Raw genomic sequence first — 22,659 nt, forward strand, 5'->3', positions numbered from 1 at the left:
GTGACCCCTACGCTAGTTTTCGTGACCTAATGACAAACATGCGCGAAAAGCTCAAGGTGGTGAGCCTACCTCTCATGTATGGAGCTCGTCGGGTAGTCGTGCGCGTCGTAGAAGCTGCTGGAAGGTCGATCCGCTCTAGGTGGCAGAAGCTCTCTCCACAAAGTCAATAGTGAGAATGAGCTAAAAATGGGGTGAAAATTTCTTATAATGGAGGTTCCCGAACCACTTTTCATGAAATTTGACATGTGCTCCTATCTTCTTGCGAGATGCGGTTTAGGCTCAAAAATTTCTTGATTTGGACTCCATTTGCTCTATTTACCAAGAATTTGGCGTTTCGGTCAAAACCTGGCCAAAACACGCTTTCCGCTCCAGTCTCATAATTGCACCCCCATTGTACCATAGGTTGTTCTATAGTCACTGATTATCGCTATATTTTTTATTTTTCATTACGACTGTTTTTCACCTGCTTTTTGTATTTTTGAAGTTTTTCTGACAAAAATTAGCAAAATTAAAAGGAAAATAGCAAATCAAACCCAAAAATCCCCAAAAATCATAATAAATCACAAACATCACCGCAACACATTATATACACTTACATGCAACTTTTATGGCCGGATTTCTCCGTTTTACCAATATTTTACCTGAAAAATGGCTATTTCTACTTATATACACACACACCTAAGGGCTTGATTTGGCGTTTGGCCCCATATACCTGTAGCTTCATGCTGTATAAGGGCATATGTACATGGGTTACTCCAGAAAATTTTGCAATCAAACAACAACCCTTAAAACAGTCAAAAATCATGCCCTTTTTTGTTGTTTCTGTCATAGGTTCCGCATTTGAGAGTGCCTCTGGAATGCCTCCCCCCCTCCTAGCCGAAGTCCTCCCGGACGACAAGGTATCGCCTCGGAGTATGTCCCATGCATAGGTTGAAACAATTGTGCTAATGCCTGGCCGATTAATGTGGCCCTACTTTATGCATACTCGGTCAATGCATGGAAAAATTTATGATGTGCAAGAGAAGAGAATAAGCAAGTTGCTTATTGGCATTCGTTGTCGAGGTTTCCTACTTTCTTTGCAAGTAACAGTTGTAACTCTACTGCTCTCTTTTTAATTGTCTTTTTTGCAAAAGGCAATTGCTTTGCTGACACTGTTGATGGAGTCGTAGCTGTTTCTAAGGATAGAATTGGTTGGGCCGTAATGGCTATGGGTCGTATTGCTTTTGCTTTCCATTGGTATTTTGTTGTTGTCGATCTTTGTAGATGGTTTGGCACTTTCGTGTTTGCCACTGGGTTGTCTTTCATTGGCATCCACATATGTCGGTTTTCCTTTTTGAAATGCATCTGTCTGCTTTTCGTTGTTGCTTGTACTGAAGGGAGTTCCTTTTGTTTTTGCTTTGGTATCCAAATGTGAGTGGCATTTGGGTTATGGCTAAGCATTTTCTTTGGGATCCATATCTGTTTTATGACCCTGGGTTGTGGTTGAACCTTCTGCTTTGGTGGAATCTTTTTGTTGCAATGTTGTGTGTCTGCCATGTCATTTCTATCTTTCCGCATCCATACTTGTTTACCTTGTTTTGGTAGCCTAGATCTTTGCATTGCGTCTAGTGACTTCATATGTCGGTAAGTAGCACGGTTGGATTTTACCTGATTATTGGTCTCGGGTATCATGTTGTTCTTGAATGGCACTTGTGCTTTTGGCTTTGTTTCCAGTGATTGCATGGCTTGCAGTTGATCATGCTTGTATTGCTGAGCAAAAGCTATCACCTGTTGTTCATGTTCATGTTGAATTTTGACCGCCTTTGCTTTCCAATCTATTTGCACATTGTACTCTTTTTGCCAAGGTTGCCATAGCATCATTGGGTGTTGTGTGCTTTCATCTGTCACCACGTAGAATTTGTGTGGGTAAATATATTGATGTATCTGTACATGCAATGTAGTTGATCCCAATGTTTTTAACGGGTGTGATGTGCTACTTTCCAGCACTTGAGGAGTAGGATGAAGTTGACATGTGACTTTGAGCTGTTGGTATAATCCGTTAGAGATCAAATTTGCTTGAGCACCCGAATCAAGCAATGTTGTTGATTCAACTTGATTGCTGTCCACTTTGACCGCAATTATTGGCTCCACTGTTTCCTCCTCCAACTGCGTCAGTTGAATGGCATTGATTCTCAATGGTGGTCCACTTTGTTGTTGTTGTCGCAGAAGACGTCTTTTTGCAATGCGTTCTTGTGCTTCGGCTTTAGCTTCCTCCCGTACTCTCTGTTTTTCCTTTGTTCTTTGTTTTCCTTGATGAATTTGTTGGAGCATCTCCTGTGTGAGTGGTAGATGATACCTCCTTAGTCGACATCCACTAATCCAGTTTGGCATTTCTTCACCTGCTAATGTAGCAAGCTTGACAGCTCTACTTTGTGATAGATCACTAATCACAAATGGTCCCATCCCTCGCTTTTTAAGTTTCTTGGCATGTTGCTTCAAGGTATAAACAAGTACGTAATCACCTGTTTTGAACTCTTTGGTACACACATGTTTGTCAAAAAATTCTTTTTGTCTTCTCTTTTTAGCATAGATTGAAGCGACAGCTCGTAAGCGTAGTTCATCTAGCTTTTCAAGATCATCAATTCTGGAAGAGAGCTCATGCCCTGTCCATTCTAAGCTTTTTGCTACTCGTAGAGTTGGAATTAAAAACTCTATGGGTAGTATAGCATTTAGGCCAAACACCATGTTGTATGGTGTTTTTCCTATCGATGTTTTGTAAGCTACCCTGTATGACCATAGTGTTGAGTGTAGATGCTGATCCCAATCTGTTCTTGATTCTAACACTATTTTAGTGAGAACCGTGCATAGTGTTTTATTTGTGGCCTCAGCTTGCCCATTGGCCTGTGGATGGTATGGTGCGGATTTCCTATGCATGACCATGAATTCCTCTAGCAAGTATTCAATGACTTCATTGAGAAAATGTGTTCCACGGTCACTGATAATTTCTATTGGTAACCCGTAATGTACAAAAACATTCTCATACAAAAATTGTGCCGTGGTGCATGCATCATCTTTTTGTGTTGCTTTGGCTTCGACCCATTTTGTGAGATAGTCCGTAGCCACAATGATATATTGGGTATGGGTGCGATATGCAGGGGGTGATATAGGTCCCACAAAGTCAATGCCCCATTTTGCAAATGCTCTTGCTCCCATCATTGGCCGTAATGGCATCTCATCTTTTTTTATTGGCATCTTGGTGCGTTGACATGCGTCACAACGCTTTACAAACTCTTCAACATCCATGTGCAATGTAGGCCACCAAATTCCCGCGGTTAAGACAATTTTTGCCGTCTTATCGCCCAAAAAATGGCCTCCACTTATTCCGCTATGTGCATGTTCTAGAATCAGCAGGTATTCGCTTTCACTTGCACAAATTCTAAGTTGATTGTCCTTTCCCCCCTTATAGAGTTGGTTCCCAATTAACTGAAAGTCACGAGCTTCCAGCTCTATAGCTTTTTCCCGTGCTCTTGTGATGTTTTCAGGGAACGTCCTGGTGGTTAAGAAGTCAATGATATATTGACTCCATGCAGGTGCTATGTTTACCTGAAACAAAGTTGTGTGATCCACTGGTCGTTTGGCACTACATATAGTACAATTGGTAACATAAGAATGTGTGTCCGCATACATAGTTGGCCAATAAACCCCTAACTGTTTCAGTCTCAGGTATGTCTTCGCTGTTGAAGAATGAAATGCACAACCTTGAACATGTGCCTCTTCAAGGTAGCACTCGAATTCTTCTGGATCTATACATAATCGTAGGATTAGGTCCGAGATCCAAGATGATACAACCATCCTGCTATCAACTGGAAGTTTTTTGTTCGTCGAATTGTTTGTTGTTTGGATCTGCATTCCGTATTATCAAACCCACTTCCGAAGGAAAGAATGCTAACAATTTCCTGAGACCATTTGGGTACCATTTCAATGTTGAAAAGATAAGCATCTAGTATGTCATCATCTACTCCTTCAGGAGCTTCCCCGTTGTGTATCCTTGAAAGATGATCCGCTCGTAGATGGGTTTTACCCTTTTTGACCACCACCGTGAAGTCAAATTCTAGCAATATAATAAACCAGCGTACGATTCTCCCTGTATTGCAAGGTTTATTTACTAGGTACAAAAGAGCTTGATGATCTGTGAAGAACACAAATTTGTTTGCAAGCAAATAATGCCAAAATTTCTTTACAGCATAAATCATTCCTAACCCTTCCCGCTCAGTGGTTGTGTAGTTCTTTTCTGCACTGTTTAATTGTCGGCTCGCATAGCAAACCGGAAAATCCATTGTTCCGTCTCTAGGTTGAGCCAGAATACTTCCAATGGCATATGCTAAAGCATCTATGTGGACATGGAATATCTTTTCCCAATCTGGTGCCTTTAGTACAGGTGCTGATACAAGGTTTTCCTTCATCTTTTGGAATGAAGTTTCACACTCCTCGGTCCACTCGAAATTGACTAGCAAACGATACAGAGGTTGCGCGATAACCGCATACATGTATATGAATCTTCGATAATATCCGCAGTGTCCCATGAAGGATTGCACTTGATTCGCATTAGTAGGCCTGGGTAGGTCTACAATGACTTTGACTTTGTCTAGATCTGTGGTTATGCCATTTCTTGAGACAATGTGTCCTAAGATTCGTCCTTGCTTAACCATAAATACACACTTTTTCGGGTTAAGACAAATTCGATATGTCCTGCACTTTTCAAAGACTTTTTGCAAATGGTCAATATGTTCCTTTCGTAGAAGAGAGTGTACACACAGGTCATCCATGTAAATTTCTAAGAATATTCTTAGGTATTCCTTGAATGCGTGAGTCATTAACCTTTGGAAAGTGGCTGATGCATTAGTTAAGCCAAATGACATAACTCGATACGCATAAATCTCCCATTCTGTGGCAAACGTTGTTTTGTGTTGATCCTCCCTTGCTATTGCCAGTTGGTTGTATCCTGAAAACCCATCCAGAAAGGAATAAGCCCGTTTCCCGGCCCGATTAGGAAATTTCAGAGGTCATTTGGAGGGCCATATGAAGAGAGAGAAAAATAGAGCGCGTCCAGTGAGCATGAAGGCTACGTTACGTAGGAAAGTACGTGGAAAGACTCAAAAAATAGGAAAATAGCATAAAACTTTCACGAAACTAGGATTGTAGCATAGTAATTTCCTTCCTTTTACCGAGCTTTTAGGTGCTTGCATGTGGTCCCACTTCTGATATTCTCTTATGGTCATTAACGTACTGGAGGGTGACCATTAAGCCCGCACAAGATATTGGAATTCTAAAACACTTTCCCTCCATTAGAATGCTTTTAAAGTGAATCTCCCTCCACTAAATCTTTTCTCTGAGAGTTATGGCGTCCACGTCTTCTCGCCCAAGAGCCTCCAGGTGTTTACTGTCTCTCACACCAACAACCAACAACTGCACTTTGCCTAGAAGGCCAAGTAGTAGCATATCCTCAATTACAATACCAGCTTCAATAAGTGCAGAGAACCAATGGGTTGGACAAAGGATAAACAAAGGTTCATGGGTCCTCATGCAACCAAGAAGACCCAAGAGGTCTAGTGGTATCAACGTTTACCGCTCAGCATGGAAGGCCAGGGTGTTGGATTTCAAAGTTGAAATCGGCAAAAGATCTGTAAAGGAAGTTCTTGTTCAGCATGTGTTTACCCATCCAGAGGTGATAGCAAACGGTGGAAATGTATCAGATATACATCAACCACGTTGCAATTGTAAGTACTCTTGACATGTGAACTTACTGGTACTCTCATTATAACTTTTCTTATATATTTTGCAATGTTTCTCCCGCTTGTTATGAGTAATGTCTCCATTCTTCACAGCTCAATTACATTAGATTTGTCATTTGTACTTATTGATACTCTTAGTTTAACTCTTCTTATATATATTGCAGATGTTTATCCCTCTTCTTATGAGCAATGGGAACCTGTGAAGTGCATAATAGGCCTCTTCCATGTTGTTCATGCCCACATTGGTTCTCTACAGTACTCAGAGAGGAGGAGCAAAATACTGGCTGATGAGGGAATCTTTTTTTATGACCACTTTTACCAACTCAGCTCAGGGAATAAGAATGGCATGTTGGTGAAAGTGCCTCTACCAACCAATTGGAACACTGTGGACTGGCCAGTTCCCGAGGAAACAATGGTGGAGGCAATGCGAAGTAAGCTCTACAAGGATATACAAAGGTCTCTACGTAGCTCTATTCCTACCAAACTGGTTAGAATTGCAAACTTTTGTCCTGTTGCACTCTTCATAGAGCTGTTTCATAGCTACAACATCCGAGTTACAAAAACTATGTTCATGTGCAAGTCATTTCAGCAGTCATCCTGTGACAAACTTCTTGACAAAGGATGGTATGCAAAGGAAGAGATTGATTTATGGTGCGAGGTCGCGCTTGATACTCTAGTTGTCAAGTACATGATTGCAAGCCAATCACTGTTACTCTCATTTTGGTATATGCGATCACAAATGCTAAACGGTAAGTACATTCCTATGGACCAGGTTTCTGCAGGTTTGGAAGATAATCCTACTATGGATGTGGAAGTGATTGATAAAGATCATGGCCTACTATTGGTGGTTACAATAAGGGAGCTATGCAGTCTTCAGCATTTGCGAAATGACATCATTGAAGAGTCAATGGACAAGGACCTATCAGATTTTTCCTTTTTCTTAGCTGGCCGTAAGGTGATGCGGCGAAGGGAAAAAGATATTTTGTGCAAAGAGTTGGATGGTCGGGTTGAAGTAGTGTCAATGTAATAGATATTCTTGTGAACCCAAGTGTATACAAATGACTTTCAAGACATGAAGTTTATTGATCTCATTTTTCAATTGTGCCCTGTGAAAAAGTGTGCTTGAAATACATTTCTTTACCACGTCAAATCTCTCTCTCTCTCTCTCTCTCTCTCTCTCTATATATATATATATATATATATATATATATGTTAGACAAGACAAAGACATGATAGAAGAATCATCTTAATTCATTAGAAAGTACAAACTCGTCCGTGAACAATGGACTGAGATACAATTTTTGTAAGTATGGAATCAGAATGTCTTCAAGGTAAAAATCGAAGGAATGCCCCTCGAAAGAAGGTGGTGAGATAGTTGTTCCCGGCGGATTTAGTTCTCCCTTTTCAGGAGTATCATCAATTAGTAGTGTATTAGTTGCATCAAAGGGTACACCGATTTGGCTAAACGGTTTGTACAAAAGAGGTAAGCCTGGTTTTTTAGGGTGGTAGTGGCCCTCAACGGTAACGCATTTTCTTTGATCATACAAAAAGGCAAAATCTGACGTGTGAGCTTGGCATACACTGCAAACTATTGCAACTAGTGGCGACAAGTTTTGCCTTTGCATTGAAGACCATATGGCAACTCTGAAGCGCGGAAGAAGAAACTGAATAAATTCCTTGGTTCCTGGACGAACCACGACTCGACAAGTTCCCATCCGAAACGTTTGCAAATCCTCAAAGGGTCCTTTGTCACCGAGAGGCACCCGCATCAACAGCAATCCATTGACGTCCAAGATAATCAACCTCTGTAAAAGTTGACAAGTACATATAAGTAGTTAGAAGCTGAACATATTTTTCCATACTTGAATAGACATTACCGGAACAACCGTATCTACAGGTAGCAAGGGTCCATACTGGGTCTCTGTAGTGTTCATGTCGTTGTTGCTCTCCTCCGCTTTATCTTCATAGTCATCATTCACATCTTCATCTGGGGTCTCCCCCATGGCTCTTTCTGCCTCATTCAAGGTTTCTTCCAAGGTCTTTTCGTCTCCCTCGGTTGATCGGCTTGCCTCATACATCCTTGCCTGATCCATATCATTTTGCTCATCCTTAGGCCTGCTTTCCTCATCCATATCCTTTTGCTCATCTATAGGCCTGCTTTCCTCATCTTGGGTTTCAGCCATAGGCTCTTTTGGCTCCTCCACTGGCTGACTTGGCTCTTTCATTGTCTCCTCCGGTTGAACCTTAGCACCTTCCATATGCTCATTTGACCTTTCCTCATCCTTGGCTCTTTCATCTTCTACTGATATGACCCCCTCGGCCCGTTGTGATTCCACTGTATCAGATGTAGGGGTTTGTCGTGGTGGCACGTCATGTTTTGTAAGATCAATAGTGCGCTCATCCAAGCCGCTATCTTCAAGCTCTCTAGGGCTAGACATAGTAAGCAGGTGTTGTATTAAACTTACCCGGTATCTTTGCAAATAATCATATGTGTAGTTTTTTAAAGCACTCTGCAAAATTGAAAGACCACATGGTGAGAATTCTTTTATAGACTAAACCAAAACTAATTGAATGCATTGCCAAATGGGTACCTTAGTCATGAAAGGTTTTAATGCAAAGTAGCTTTGCAGGACATATTCTGCATGGAGAAGACATCTCCAGCCGCAAGAATTCCCATCGGTTTGATTTGGGACAGGTACTTCTTTGATTGGGGCCTTGTATAGTTCATACCTTCCACATAGCTTGCCATAGGCAAGCAACAACCTCTTTATACAACTGCACAAAGCAATGTCAAGATGTTAGCATGAGGCTTCAAATTTACATGGATATCTATAAGAAACACTTTCTGATACAAAACACTTACAGCCTAATTTCAGGGTGGGTTCCTTTTATTGAATTGAACACCCACACTGTTGGTTGGTCAACATCAAGGCATATGAGACTCCAGTGATGGTTGTTCTCATATGGAAAGATGATCACAGTAACTTCCAGCATAGCACAGTGGAGAAACCAACTCTCAAAGGTCCCAGATGGACTGTTCTTTTGTCTAATAATTACTGACATTTGTGGATCAAGGAGAAACACCTCTGTGTGAGTGTGCATTGGGAGTTGACTTTTGATCAGGCTGCAGAGACTCTACCTGAGTTAGCAAACCTATTATCTGAGTTTTCAAAAGCTAGCAAGATAGTAACACTTACTTAAGACAAGCATAGATAATTGTGTCTGAAATCTGAGCATCTGGATTCTGCAATAAATTAATGTCCACTTTTTCCAGAGCTAGCTTTATGGCTCCATCTACAAATGGTATCTCTGCAAGCAAACCATTCTTCATTGAAAGTAGAGTTTCTTGATTGCTTGCCTCTATAGACAGGGTCACATTGCACTCTGTTTGCCTCTGGGACTCCACTGCTACTTTTGCTTTCTCCTTAAGCTCTGCTTCCCTCATGTCCTCTGTTTGGCGAGCAATAGTCTCTGCCCTTGCCCTTGTATTCACATCATGTGTGACATCTACAACTGTGAGTTGTGGCACTAGCTGGGGGGGGTATAACAAAATTTCCCTCATTTTCTTATCCTTGCAAACATTGGGGACCAGCAGTTTGTCATACCTCCACCTTATTCTTTTCAGTGTCTCACTATCTTTGTCCATTATAGTAACCCTGTGGGCATGGGCTGCAACAATGGTCATGTCACTGAAGTACTCCAGTAGGAAGTCCTCTGCTGCTTCCTGTAGAGCCATTAATGCCACCACCTTCCACCTTTTGGTGCCCCAGGTAGCTTCATCACATATGGACCTCACCATCCTCTGGAAGGGCAGCTTTGGTATGCATAAATCTACACATTTCTGTGCCTTTCTGATTTCTCTGAAAAGTCCCATGCAGGTTTGCAGCTTCTTCATCCTTGGCCCTTTCAGAATTTTATTTGGTTTTCCAGGTCTTTTCTTTGGGGTTGTAGATCTGCTACTTGCTTTAGATGCTAATCCTGGTCCCTTGCCTGCCTTCCTTGCAGTGGCTTTTGTTCTAGCCATCTCACTGTACACCAAAAGAAGAGTCTCAATCCCCTTCTCTCTTTCTATGACACTCTCTCTCTCTCTCTCTCTCTCTCTCCTTTCTATAGCTTAGCATATCTAAATAGAGAGAGAGAGAGAGAGAGAGAGAGAGAGAGAGAGAGAGACAGAGAGAGTGCGCATTACTAAAGGCGCGCGCGGAGCACGTTTTTACCTCAACAAACACCTCCGTGCGCCGTTAGTATAGGGTAAAATAATACACACATACTCTCTCTCTCTCTCTCTCTCTCTCTCTCTCTCTCTCTCTCTCTCTCTCTCTCTGGTCAATGCACAGTACTAACGGCGCGCATAGAGACATGCACTACAGGTATGCCTCTCTACGCGTGCCTTTGGTATAGAGAGAGAGAGAGAGAGAGAGAGAGAGAGAGAGAGAGAGAGAGAGAGAGAGAGAGAGAGAGAGTATGTGTAGTGTGTGTGTGTGTTTGTATTTTAAAGATGTGTGTCTATGTGTTTGTGAGTGTGTGTGTGTGTGTGTGTGTGGGTGTGTGTGTGTGTGTGTTTGTGAGTGTGTGTGTGTGGGTGTGTATGTGTGTGTCTGTGTGTGTGTGTTTGTATTTTAAAGATGTGTGTCTGTGTGTTTGTGAGTGTGTTTGTGAGTGTGTGTGGGTGTGTGTGTGTGTGTGTGTTTGTGAGTGTGTGTGTGTGTGGGTGTGTGTGTGTGTGTGTGTTTGTGAGTGTGTGTGTGTGGGTGACAGAAACAGAGATAGAGAGATAGAGGCAAAGGCAGAGGGAGAGGCAGACCTTCGTTATGTCGATGGGTGGGCTTGCTGTCGGAGACGCAGACGATGGCTCTTGCACTCTCTCTCTCTCTCTCTCTCTCTCTCCCTCTCTCTGTCTTTCACTCACTCTCTTTCACGAGGTGTGGTTTTTCTCTCTCTTGACCTCTTTATAGACGTACAAAAGTATACGGTCTCAATAATGACCACACGTGTGACAGCATGCAAATATACTATAATTTATAGTGACACGTGGGGCGCCGCCGTGTGTATCCGTTATAAGTGTGATTTTGAGAGAGAGAAAGAGAGAGAACAATAGAGAGAGAGAGAGAGAGAGAGAGAGAGAGAGAGAGAGAGAGAGAGAGAGAGATAGAAAGAGAGAGAGAGAGAGAGAGAGAGAGAGAGAGAGAGAGAGAGAGAGAGTCTTAGAGAGACAAAGAGAGAGAAAGAGTGATCAGATTGTCAGAGAGATAGAGAGAGGGAGAGACACAGATTGAGAGAGAGATAGAGAGAGGGATTCCTTACTCTCAGAGAGAGAGAGAGAGGGAGGGAGAGAGACAGAGTCAGTTTGACACACAGAAAAGCAATGGAGGAGACACCTCCCTTGGAGTTCCTGCAAACCCCACCAACAAAAAGTGATCTCTCACTCTTTCTCTCTGTATTTCCAACAGTTGGTACAAATTGTGTGTGTGTGTGTGTGTGTGTGTGTGTCTAAACAAAGAAAAACCCAGACTGTTGTTCAACACACACACCTCAATACCCATACTTCCATAGACAGAGACACAGACACACATACACACAGACACACATAGAGATATATATACATTGTCTCTTTCCCTACCCTCTCTGTACACGTTACTAACGGCGCGCATAGCCAACAAAATATTGGCTGCAGCTCTCTCCGCGCGCCTATAGTATTGTTATGACTCTCTCAGTTGTACTTAAGGCGCGCGGAGAGAGTTGCAAAACGCACTTTTCCTTCCTTGTGCGCCTTTAGTCAAATAGAAAAATACAAAGAGAGAGAGAGAGAGAGAGAGAGAGAGAGAGAGAGAGAGAGAGAGAGAGAGAGAGAGAGAGGAGTGTGTATTTTTTAGTGTTCTTTGGAGAGAGAGAGAGAGAGAGAGAGAGAGAGAGAGAGAGAGAGAGAGAGAGAGAGAGACTAGGTGTGTTTTTGTTTGTGCTTTGGTGAGATATATATATATATATATATATATATATATATTTATTTATATCTATCAGGAGAGAGAGAGAGAGAGAGAGAGAGAGAGAGAGATCATGATGGTTTGGTTTTGGCAGAGTTGTCATGTTTCCTGATGGTTTTGACTTGTCATGTTTCCTGATGAATAGGATTAAGGTCTAGTAGGCAGAAGAGGCTGAAACCTGATCCAGAGCTTGTGCCAGGATTTCAACCCTTGCAGGCTCAGTTGCTTAATGTATCTGCCAAAAGAACTGTTGACTTTTGTCAGGACATATCTGAAGAAAAGTCAATTGGTGAAGATCAATCAGAGAGGTCACCAGGGCAAGAGGATACCTCACCCTACAAGGCTGTGGTGCCCTCTACAGTACTTCTGAAGAGAAATACAAGAAAGAGGAATATAGACTTCTCAGATGATACAGATGTGCGAGAAGGAAGTCCCTGTGCAACAAAATGTAAAGACAAAGAGGATGTGTCTTCTCTGGAAGACCCAGCTGCAACTGATGAGAGGCTGTTTGATTTTGCAGCATCTTGTGGTGCTGGGGACAAGTATGATCTAGTTCATTCTATGTTTAATCCAAAGTTTGACATTGAAGACCTGTTAGCTCAGCACAGTAATTTCTTGCAGTCCTACAGAGATAAGTTTGAAGTGATGGTGCAGGTAGGAAGGGTTATTCTGCCTACTATGACTCTTGTGCATTTAAATGACTGTGGTGGAAAGGGACAGGGAGTGAAGAAGTATAGGGAATTACCATCCTCTTGCCGACATTCAGCCTGCCGTTTGCATAAAAAAGAATGCAAACTCATTCAGGAAGCCTTTGGCTTTATGATTTACCTGAACAGCTTGTTTGGATTCCTCATGCAGAATCCTGATGAGGTGTTAGAGGAGCAGGATGCAGCACCAGATGAGGAATGCGAGGAGACAACTCATATGCAAGAAGTCGAGGAGGTTGAAGACACAGTCGACCTTGAGGTTGAGGCAATTGAAGTACAAAGAAGTAAGATGCTCTCTGTGAAAACCACAGAAATCAAACTTCCATTGGATGTCAGTAACTTCACTGAGAAGCATGCTCAGATGATGTTGCCTGCTGTGCTTGACTTCAGGATTGGAGACAGGACCTATATCTTCTTACATGATGTGCAAAGTGTGTTTTATTTAAGGGAGGATTTCTCCCTGGCTATTATTTCCAGAGTCCAAGAGGGAGGATTTCTCCCTGGCTATTATTTCCAGAGTCCAAGAGGAGAGGAGTGGATTTGTTTCAGAGGATAGTAGTGATGATGAGGCAATGGAAACATCCAACAATCCAATGAAATGCCTTCGAAGATGCTTTGAGAAAGCTGAAAAATACAAGGAGACACTACCTGATGAAGCCACCTTCCAAGCAATAAGACAAAGCCTAAGACCATCGAAAAGTAACAAAGAAGTGGAGGATTGGTTTAACCATTCAGGTCAGGGGTCAACTACATCTGTAGACCTGTGGCAAGAAAACCTCTTTCTGCAGGATGAGAGCTTCATGGTAACTCTCTCTCTCTCTCTCTCTCTCTCTCTCTCTCTCTCTCTCTTTGTGTCATTTCTGACATTGTATGTGCAGTCTTGGATTGCTGACAAGGATGACTTCCTTCGGCGCCGGACAAGAGAGTATCGAGGAAGGGATGCGGCCCTAGCAAAGTACCTTTCAAAGCTTTGCGAGTCGCCGATAGTAGTTTTTCACAATTCCATGTCACAAGAGGGTTCAATAGCAACTTACACATTCAAGACACTATCACGCTTCTTGGGTGGACCGGTGCTGCCCAAAAGTGCAGATAAAGTCATTCTTGTGGACAAAGTGTTTGCTAGAGATTGTTTTGGTTACTGCCCAGGCTATACAGGTGGTCGGGCAGCGTATTACTACACCTACACAGCAATGGCACTAGCTCTTGGTAGACAAAACCCAGATGAACTTTTAGAGTATGGCAAACATCTCATGATTCGTTACAAGGGTGACGTGCCAAAAAACAAAATTGAACCTACAAAATCTTGATACACTTCAAGTAGCAATTGTATAAGATCATGTATTACATAAATTTTGTACAATGTCATCCACTCAGAGTATCTTTCTCCACTTGTGATTCACATACACCATTGTCTCTCTCCACCTTCGTTGACTTTCACGAGCTCCGGAGTTGTTCTATGCCATTGATCTTTTAGCTTTTTGTTGTTGTAAATGTCTGATGGCTTGTGCTGTTGCTGAATTTGCCAAGACTTCTTTTGCCTGCATTCGATGAATGATTCTACGATAGAACCATTCAAATAGTTCTCTCAAACTGTTAGCCTTGATTCGAGAGCCACCATGTCGTGTGTGCCTGAAATAAGCATTTCTCGCCATGTAATGAGACTTTTCCATCCCTTGGGTATTCCATATTGCCGGGTTCCCATACTTCTGTATAAAATATGGCAAATGATTGAAGATGATGTGCTGGATATGAAAACAGATTAGTTAGAATGTTTTACAGTCACATATTTGCACATAAGAGAGAAAGAAATACATTATAATACCATGTAGTGAGTAATCTGGGTGTCTGTCCATGCTGTCTTGAATGATTTTTTCAGAAGGTTGAGATTTTCCTTGAACTTGTTCATATCACCTTGTGACCAGTCATCTTTGTCGCACATCAAAAATAGGATGTCTATTGATCGCCAAACCTCAGCCTTCGCGTTACGAGTAGTTGGTTCGTGGTCTTTGACTGCAATATGTAGCTTTTTCCAGCTCTGATACTCTACCTTGCTAACATAAGATGTGTTATATATTTTTCCATGTTTTGTTAGCTTTGGATCTCTTGTACCTTGGGGCTTAGATAAAAACCTCCGTGCCTTCACCCCACCAATGGATGGTTTGCATGGGACATCCTTCTCAGCAGTTGATCTCTTTTCATCCCGCTGGATTTTCACATTGCCACCATGAAGCCCCATATCCGACAGTACCATTTCTAAGCACTGCAGGGCTACTTGTCGTTCTGCGGAGTTCTTAATCTTCCAAGCAAACCCGATGTATAAGTAGACCAATTTCTCCACAATTCTACAAAGGGCATGCATTGTACAAATGTGGACATTCACAAGTGGTATTTTCAAAACTAGTCGAAAAGCAGGATCCTCAATGTGACGTGTTGGAGCTTTTCTCCACCACTTTGGGTCCATGACCTTTGCAGGCTCCATGCAGAACAAACACGGTGACTTTGCCATTGCACCCATTCCACAATTATACATGCACTTTAATGTTTTAAGGTCACCTGCAAGATGCCACTGAACTTGAAAGTCTCCCCTTCCATCTAGACGTAGTACCTCTCCCTGGTTATAGTCTGTCGATCAATCACCTCCGGAATATTAGTTCGATGGAACACCCAATATAGAATCTCATGATCTTCTTTCTTTACCTGCAACACAAAATAAATGAGACTTAAGTAGATCTGAACATTTGAGCTTACTTGAGAATATCGCTTACCTCAAACGCACCAAGCCACCATATGTTAGATTCTGATTGAACACTAAAATATAAAGGATCATCACTGGGACACTTTGAGAGGGCTCTATTCATTAAAGTAATAGTAACACGCTCTAGCTTTTTCTCTTTAACAAGCTCACACTCATTCAGTTTTAACACAAAATGTAATAGCCCACGTGACTCTTCAAATGTGATGTTGTAAAACTCCACCATTCTCTTCTGTAGTATCCGCAGGTCCATAAAAATATTGTTGAACTCATCATATGCCATGTTCGCTCCATGGCCACTGTAAGTTGCTTTAATATGAAAGGGCTGTCCAAGATAGTCTCCCTGTGCCTCGTTAAGCTGAAGCCTCTCTTTCCAAACACTTGAGGCTGATGGTAGAAGTTTGGATTTTATACCCTTCCTAACAAAGATGGATGAGACAGACTTTTGGATAGCCGAATATCCTCTTTTGCTTACACCAAGTGAATCAAGTGTGCCTTGTATCTCTTTTGCAGGCACTGAGTTCTCTGAAATAAAGCGGTCCACTACATTTCTTTGTAGAACCTTAAACTTCTTGTCATGTACTATATCTGCTGCCAGGCTTCTACTTATAAGTGGCTTCAATCTCTTTCCTATATTGGCTTTGGGGTCAATGTTTTCCTTGTCAGGATAGATTGAATCTCTACATGAAGACAATGCATAAGTAAATAACAGAAAATTTGCTTCACTAACACTATTTAGGCACATGAAAACAATGCATAACAAGAAAAAACAAAAAGATTACTTAACTAAGACAATGTAGCCAACCAAGAAGCATCACCTTAATGCTCGGATTCTTTTCTTGAGACCTCCTGATGCAACCTGCAATGTTTCAAGATTGCGCAATTTCTTCTTTCGGATACGACCACCCAAGATGGTGTCCTTCATTTGACAACTTCGCACCTTTCCTTTCAATTCTTGTACCTCTGTTTTATGTTGCAAAATGGTTTCCTGATCTGTAGAATGTAAATGTGAAAGGCGAACAATCTCACATTGTTGAGCTTGGAGAATGCTCTTGTAAGTTTCAGCTTCTCTTGTAAGTGATTTACAATAACCCAGTAGGCCCTTTTCTCCATCACCAGCAAAGGTCAATAAGCTTGTAGGATTGACAAACGGTGGAGACGCATTAGTTATTGGATTCTTAGGGTAGAGAGAGCCTCTCGTCCAGATATCTATGTGTTTAGCTCCTTGAGCTCTGAGCGTGTCTATGGAAGCGGGAGGTATATGTGTGTTTGTTTTACTGCGCTTAATCAATGGTTGGTACTCATTGTCCAAATCAATGTGAAGGTGATATTTGGCTCGTTTTTGGGTAACATTTGTGCCATTTGAGGAGTGCGCCATTAGCCAAATGTGCAGGTTTAATGGAAAGTGAATAGCAGCTACGGATTCGTCCCACCATGTTAGCCTCATTCCCTCCATATTGACGAGGTTCATTCAATGCAACTGAAAAGAGGATTATCCCTCAATCACTACGAACGAATGTTCAGAAGAGTAAGGAATCTACTTAAAGTACACTTTTTGAAGTTTTACTATGAAAGACCCAGCTCTTTTATTTGCCATTTTTTCTAGAGAGAGAGTGCAAAAAATACATTTTCTTAGAAGGCCCTCCAAATGACCTCCGAAATTTCCTAATCAGTGACTCGCTCAAGGACATGTTCTGTGATCGGCGAGGGATAATTATCCCTTATGGTTGCTGCATTCACCTTCTTGAGGTTTACACACACTCACAATTTTCCATTCTTTTTGGGAACTACCACAATGGGTGACACCCAATCTGTATGTTCAATCTCATAGATGAATTCCGCTTCCATCAGTTTATCAATCTCTTCTTTGATTCGTTTAGCAAATGTGTCATTATATGTATAAGGACGTTGTTTGCTAGGTTTTGCATCCGATTTCAAAGGAATTGTATGTTGACATATCGACGGATCAACTCCTTTGAGGTCTTTATAGGACCAAGCGAACACATCTTTATACTTCTTGAGAAGTTGTGTTAGATGTGCTTCCTCCTCAGGCTCTAAGTCGTTAGCTATATAGACCGGCTGAGGCTTTTCACCTGGTTCCGTGAGGTCTATCTTTTTTGCATTTTCAGGCCCATCGTAGGATTTTTGGTTGGTTCTTTCCGTGACTGGTGGTGTCATTATGATTTTTCTGTCCTGGATAGTAAATTTCCGATAGTGTGATGGTACATTCATGTTCCCCTTTTCTGACTCCCCTTTACCATCGCTATCTTCTTCAGTGGTCTATATCTCTCTCAAAGACCGTTTCAGTTCTTGGTATTTCTGTTTACGCTCCAGTTTGGTCCACTCTTGGTCTTTTGTTGTTTCTTTTTTTGATTTTTGATATTTTTGTGATTTTGTTTTCGTTTTAGCTTTTGGTACCTGTTTTATTTCCTCTCGCGTTCTTTCTATTCGATTTTTTGAGAATCTTCCTGATATTTGATCTTTTACACAATCCTCTGCTTTTACAAGCATCAAATAGTGAGTTTTACCTTTTATCCTGGGCATCAGGTTCTCTCTCGCTTTGTTTCCTGCTCGTTTCCTCCTATAGCGTTCTTGGCGTCTAGGGTGTTGATTAGCAAAATCATAAAACTTGATATTCTCGGTTTCATTTCCGCGCTCACTTGAGGTGTCTGAACACTCATTATCTGCATCATCATTTACTTCCAAATGTTCAGAGGAGTTGTAAAACTCTTCTTGTTCCGGTGGTTCTACCGTCTCTTTTTCTGGTATAATGCTTACCATGTAATAGGGTAGCACATCATAGCCATCCTTATCGCAAAATTTTATTGTTGGACTGTCGGTAATGGTACAGTCATCCAATGTTACTAGTATGTGTTCCCATTCTAGAGGTTCCAAGGCATCTTCAGGGAAAGGTTTCGAAATATACTCCTTGTCCTCCATTGCTCTTTCTAAGACGCATTCCTCTCTTCTTAAGCTTCCACAATGTGAAGCTCCGCACATCTATAGCTCTTTTGGTTGCCCTAACCATGCTGGTAGTTTTGATCTTGCTACTACTGTAGCCGAATCAAACTCAGGTGTTTGGTTCACATCTTTGTAACTATGGTCTTTCAGGTGTATTTTAGTTGGTGTCTCGCCATGTCTGAGGTAGATGTGGTCATAACCCCAATCTTGGACCATCTTCAATTGTCGCATGAATGGTCGTCCCAAGATTATCTCATAATTGTTCTTTTTGTCAAAATCAACTATTGCAAACGTATGCTCATACTCGATTCCGCACGAAGTGACAATCACTTTTTCTAAGAGTCCTAGAGGCTACTCCATGAACCCATCTGCCAATTGCAGTTTCATTCTGGTAGCCCTCAAAGCTGGTTTTCCCCACTTTTTCCAGATTTCCTTGGTGGCGATAGCAACTCCCGCTCCACTGTCAAGAATAGCCTTGGAAACCACTCCTTGGAATTCTATTGGTAGCGTAGTATTTCCGTCTTCTCCCTCACAATATTCTCCAACCTTATTCAATGGTACTGGTCTAGTGTTTAGTTGAGGCTTGTCCAACTCTCTGATCCCTTCTTGTAGCTTCAAGGTGGGGTCTTTTACTCCAAATTTTTCTAGGCATTTTCCTAATGTGGTCCACATGTTTGGCCTTAACCTTAGGAGTTCTGCTAACATGATTGTGCATGCCACAGGAGTGGATAACAACTCAATCAATCCGTGCAAATCCATTACCTTGTTAGAAGAAAGTCTCTCACTTCCGACTTAGCTCCACACTCTCCTAGGTAAGAGGGTAGGGTTCTCAATGAGTCTGGTTGGCTGTGCCCCGAACTAATAGATCCTTGGTCTCCCCCTTGTGAATGTATCTCAAAGTTCATTTGAGACCTTGCCTCAAATTCTTCAATAGGAGGTAAGATCACATTCTTTTCTTTTCTCGTGCTATTCATGTGTTTACTCATCCTATTAGCCTCGTTGGCCTCACGGATTTGCTTCCACAGATCATCTAGACCGTTACAGTCCTTACCCATTTCTGCCAATATTTTAGGCTGGAACCCGTCACTTGCCCCATCGGTGGTATTTGGCACTATGATAGGCTCTCCTCTGGTCTCATAGGCATTAGTGAGTCTTTCCTTTGTTTCCACATGTTTCTCTAATGTTGGTTGGATAGGGGTTGGAGCTGGTGCCTCATGCCAAGTTGCAGGTTTACCCAGCGGGTCTTCCATCAATGATTGAGCCATTTCGATCATCTTTTTACACATATCCAACCTCTGTTTTTCTATTTCTGCATATGGATAAGTCATCCACCTTTGCTCCTGGGTTTGGTTCTTTTTAAGTCAAGCTTCATAAGCTTTTAGAAGCGCATCCAAATGCTCGTTTACCTTGTCTACCAGTACAGATCCTCCTTATCCTGCACTTTTGGGTTCTGCTATTCCCTTGGGTGCTATGGCTGCTGTGGTGTGTGAGCTTAAGCTAGCTAGATCCTCTAACCGCTCCAATCTGTCCTCGGTATGTTTCAACTCCTAAGATAGGGATGTTTGCTCACGTTCCTTCCTCGCTTTCCTACGCGCCTTTTTAGCTTTCCAAGCGCTTCTCTGATTTTTCGTTTCTGAACTTTGGGCATCGGTTTTTGGTTCTTCAACTATGGGTTCATTCGTCCTTCTTTGGGCTTGGGCTCGTGTTACCATCTGAATAGGTATGATTGTTTCATTTTCTGATCCTCCACTGGAAGGTACTGTTTCTAACAAATTCAAGGTGGTTTTTGCTCCTTTGCTCGGGTTTTTAGGGCAATCGGGAATCAAATGAGTAATTCCACATTCTGTGCAATACGCATTGACTCTAATGATTTCATCATGAGAGCAGTCTCTCAGCCAATGGTCTCCTTCACACTTGTAACAGGGTCCCTTGGGTTGTTGAGGTGCTCCTTGAGCTCCTCTTTGCTGGTAAGCATGCCTCTGTCCGCCCATGCCTCCAGTGGCTATGAACATCAGTGTTCGTTCATCTAGGCTATATCTTCCTTCTCCTGCTGCCTGTGTAGCAATTGGTGGTCCCTGATTTTCTATCATGCTCCATGGCTCTGGCGTCAAGGGTTCTTCCGGTGGATAATAGACAAGGTTTGCCGCATATCCATTGGGATCTTCATAATATGCATGCATAGGCACCAAAGCCTTATCTTCTGATTCAGTTACTGCTGGTGTGTATCTTATACCAACTGGTCGTAATCCTGGTAGTGGTGGTTGTTGCCCCAACATCGGTTGTGGTCTTTCTACACCTACAGGTCCTGGTAAGTTGCCTGCTTGATATCTAGGCATCGGTGGAACTTGAGGGGAAGCTACTGGGGCTTGGGGAGCGTAAGGTCTCTCTCTCACATATCCCTTGTTATAATAACATTACTTCGTCTACGAGCTGCTCCTGGTTTATAGCTACTTCTCCTTTCAGTGCTGTCTTAGAAGACTTGCTTCCACTTTGCTGTGAAGACGAATCGTCATCAAGGTCCTTGAACTCCCCTTCTTTGTAGACCGCACAATTGTCCACAAGGTAAAGAGCCTCTTTGGTCAACTCATTCAACGTCGTGCTCCTCTTCATATGTAAATCTTTCTGGAGATCTGCATTCCTTAGTCCTTGGATGAATATCAGCATAAGTCTGGGACTGAGTTGGCAGTTCTTCAACAGGACAAAACTTAACATATCTTTTTAGTCTTAGGGCTGCCTTTCGTACAGATTCTCCATCTTTCTGTTTGAATTTATGGATCTGTGAGACGGTATTATGAGCCATCCCTCTTTGAGAGAATTCCTCGATAAACTCGTCAAACACTTCTTCCATCGACTCAAAGTCTCTACGCTCTACAGAGTCAAACCAAGTGGCAGTATCATCCTCTAGGGTTAGTCCAAACACTGCAAATTGGGTTGGAAAATCTAACACCTCTTCAGCTCTAATTACGCGCAGAAAGGCTGCTACATGATCTCTTGGGTCTCTGCTTCCTGTGTATTTCTTGTTTACCCATTTTTGCACTTGAGAAGGTCTAATTCTTCGATGGTCTACAAACCTCATCATTGGATCCCCCCGTCCTAGTCGATATACCTCCTCAAGCCTTCTATAATAGGCTGGTCCCTCTCTCAGTGGTGCTCCTAAACCATAATTTGTAACGGTTCTCACTGGAGGTGGTTCTTCTCTTCGAACTCGTTCTATGGGTGGTCCTCCAGGTTCTGTTGACCCTTGTGTTTTTGGCTTACTCTCTGCCTGATACCTTGAATAGAGTGGTGGTTCTTGCAAATCCCTGAGCCCTCGTGCGGCTTGGTAACCATCTCGGTTTTGGTATGATTCCATTGTTGCACTCTGTCGAAGCCACGCCTGTTATGATGGCTGGTTTGTCGGTTGGTCTTGGCCGTTGAATGCTTACGGTCGGGTGGAATGTGAGGTAGCGTCATACTCATCTGAAAAAGGATTCGTTGACCTGCTTGGGGTGTAGGCGGCTCTTGGCACTTCCTCAGGGGCATATGCTGATGCTCCTGGACCTGTTGCTCTCTCTACTTCCTCTGGGAGAATACATTGGTATTCTTGCCCGTATCTATCAACAAAAACTATGCCCTTCCCAGTAGCAGTTTCATAAGATAATAAGTAAAGAACCTTGTCTTTCCTTAATTCGTTTACGTATGGTTCTTTGCTGCGAAAGTAAGAGACTATACCCTCACTCTCATGCTTGTATATTCCCACATTCTCGTTATAAGTTGAAATCTTGGTTGTTTTCTTATCACACATAAAAATAGCTCCGGGCCGATCAATGTTTGGTGGCGGTTCTTGAGTTTCTGAAACCATTTTCCCTTTCGCCACTTTATCTCCATATCTGTTGTAATCTTCAGGGTTACTAACTATTAAATAGTGGTTCCCCTTTTCGTCTCGGAATCTATCTCCATCATCATAGACTCGGATTATCTCCAATCTTTGAGCTGGCCTCTCTTCGATACAAATGCATTTGCGGCCTTGATAGTCAGAATAGACTAGGGCTCCTCTCAAGTTTGTTCCCTCCAAGAAGATCACCGTGAGCTTGGAATCACTCAAAGGATTTTGGGAGGTGCTTCCTCCTCGCATAGGTCCATCATAGGTGAAATCTCCTGGCTGTTGACTACCCATCATGAAGAAAGATTTGTCTGATGATGTGTCAGTATCACTACCTTCTTCAATAATCGGTGCTAGCGGATCTAGTCTTGCCTGAGTTACACTCTCTTCGGTGGACACTAAGCTACCTTGGTCACCTGCCACCTTCTGGTCTCTAACAATGTATCTTCCTGATCTTAAATTCATCAAACTTATCAATTCAATTTATCACAAATCCAACCACTCACCTGGCAAAGGTCAGTTTCTGCTCAACTTCTTGCTTTGTTGCTGAATATACCTGTACACAAGCGTTTTAATTTCGGCAATTGAATCAAAGCATTTATCTGCTAGAGGTTATCTTAGTAAT

This window comes from Adiantum capillus-veneris, chromosome 30 (genome assembly GCF_014529385.1).
Source record: "Adiantum capillus-veneris isolate H3 chromosome 30, ASM1452938v2, whole genome shotgun sequence".
NCBI classification, from domain to species: Eukaryota; Viridiplantae; Streptophyta; class Polypodiopsida; order Polypodiales; family Pteridaceae; genus Adiantum; species Adiantum capillus-veneris.